The sequence below is a fragment of the Hevea brasiliensis genome, chromosome 2 (assembly GCF_030052815.1).
Source record: "Hevea brasiliensis isolate MT/VB/25A 57/8 chromosome 2, ASM3005281v1, whole genome shotgun sequence".
NCBI classification, from domain to species: Eukaryota; Viridiplantae; Streptophyta; class Magnoliopsida; order Malpighiales; family Euphorbiaceae; genus Hevea; species Hevea brasiliensis.
Window position 1 is genome coordinate 25,961,955 of NC_079494.1, and position 2,093 is coordinate 25,964,047.

The 2,093-nt window shown below is 35.9% G+C and overlaps 1 non-coding gene across 1 annotated transcript; it reads right to left on the reverse strand.

Moving 5' to 3' along the window:
• Positions 1 to 1,525: 1,525 nt before the first annotated feature.
• LOC131178050 (small nucleolar RNA R71) lies at positions 1,526 to 1,632 on the reverse strand. The gene has a single exon (XR_009147181.1). It is a non-coding gene; the product is annotated as a small nucleolar RNA R71 (small nucleolar RNA).
• Positions 1,633 to 2,093: the final 461 nt, after the last annotated feature.

Consider the following 2,093-nt stretch of genomic DNA (forward strand, 5'->3'; position numbering starts at 1 on the left):
CCTATTAGTTAATTGTTTGATGAGATCAATTGCTAGTTCATCTTCATAATCCGTAATTGTTATGTAAGATTGAACATAAGTAGCAATTAGATTTTATTGATTATGAACCTAGTTTTCGATAATAACCTAAGAAAATAATAGGGTGGATTAAATGATTTATGCTTCATAAATTATTGTTCAGCTTAACTACTTCCTTTTCTTAAAGCAGTTATTAATTTGATGAGGATTGTTGAATACCAACTCAGTTAATAATTAGAGTCAATAAGAGTGTTGGGCTCAAATTGATGAGTATAGAGGAGTCAGGGGTTTACCTCGCTGTTTGGTAAATCTACGTTAAGTATTTAATAAGAGATAATTGTATTTCTTTTGTCTATGATCAAATCAATGCATTGGAATGAGAATTACGTTGGACTGAAGTTTATTTAGAGTGAGATTTTAATATTTAGTTCTTGAATTTCTGATTTCTTCTGATTTTGTGTTACAAAACCCCCCAATCTTTGTCTCTTCCGTTTCCTATTACTCAAGTGCACGAAAATCTAATAATTCAGTCTCTAGGGTTCGATCTAGATTTACTATTTGCTACTCAAAATATTTTATAGTTGATAATTTCAGTTAATTTAATTTGTGGTGGATTCGACACCCAATAAGAATTTTAGCGCCGTTGCCGGGGACTGAAGTTTATTTGATTTCGTGTTTTTTGTGTTAGATATTCTGTTATTAACTTTGTTTGTGAAGTGTTGCTGTTTTTAGGTTTTTTTTTTAAAAAAATAATAATTATGGTGTTACTGTTCATTGTTACTATTCATTAAGAAGTTTGGTTGAATTTGGTGGGTAGCCCATACCTATTTTGAAGGAAACGACACTCTGATCAAGACCAATCAATCTGTAAGATTCCTTGGCCCCACCCTCTTGAGGCCAAATTCCATTATTTTCTAGTGTTTTGAGGCATTTTTCTGTTTTTACTTTGATTTCTTTTTGTTTATGACAAGAACTTCTCAATCTAGTGGGTTGATCTTTGATCTAGAAGTAGAAAAAAATAGCTAAACAGTTGAGAAAATTGGCTAAGCAAGCTAGGCAGATTCCAAGTACATCTGAAGGAGTCCAATCTCCAAAGGAGTTAAGTTCATATTCGGATTGAGAGTCAAATTCTGAAAATGAAACCATGGCTGCTAGAACTCTGAAAGAGTTGGCTGCTCCTGATCTAAACCAACAGCCTTTATGTATCCAGTACCCTGCTTTAAATGTTGCTTTTGAGTTGAAATCTGGACTAATCCATTTGTAGCCTAAGTTTAATGGTCTTGCAGGTGAGGATCCACATAAGCATTTAAAAGAATTTCATATTGTGTGTTCCAGCATGAAACCCCAAGGAGTTTCAAAGGATCAAATTAAGCTTCGAACTTTTCCTTTCTCACTTGAGGGCACAGCTAAGGATTGGCTGTATTACCTTCCTTCTGGATCTGTCAACTCATGGAATGGGATGAAGCAGATATTTCTGGAGAAGTATTTTCCTGCTTCCCGTGCTGCCAACATAAGAAAAGAAATTTATGGTATTCGACAGTACAATGGAGAGAGCATGTATGAGTACTGGGAGAGATTTAAGAAGCTGTGTGCAAGCTATCCCCATCATCAAATAAGTGAACAGTTGTTGATTCAATATTTCTATGAGGGACTTCTACCAATGGATCGCAGTATGATAGATGCTGCTAGTGGAGGAGCTTTGGTTGACAAGACACCAGAAGAGGCAAAGAGGCTGATTGCTAACATGGCAGCGAATTCTCAGTAGTTTGGAATGAGAATGGATCACACACCTATAAAGGTTAATGAGGTAAGTAAATCTAACCTTGAGAAACAAATTTCTGATTTAACTTCTTTGGTGAGGCAATTGGCTGTAGGGAACATGCAACCTGTTAAGGCATGTGGAATTTGTTCAGGTTTGGGTCATGCTACTGATATGTGTCCTACATTACAAGAGGATGAATCATTGCAACATGCTAATGCAGTAGGACATTATGGACAGCCACAACGCAGGTATGATCCCTATTCTAATACTTATGATCCAGGATGGCGACATCATCCCAATTTGAGTTATGGGA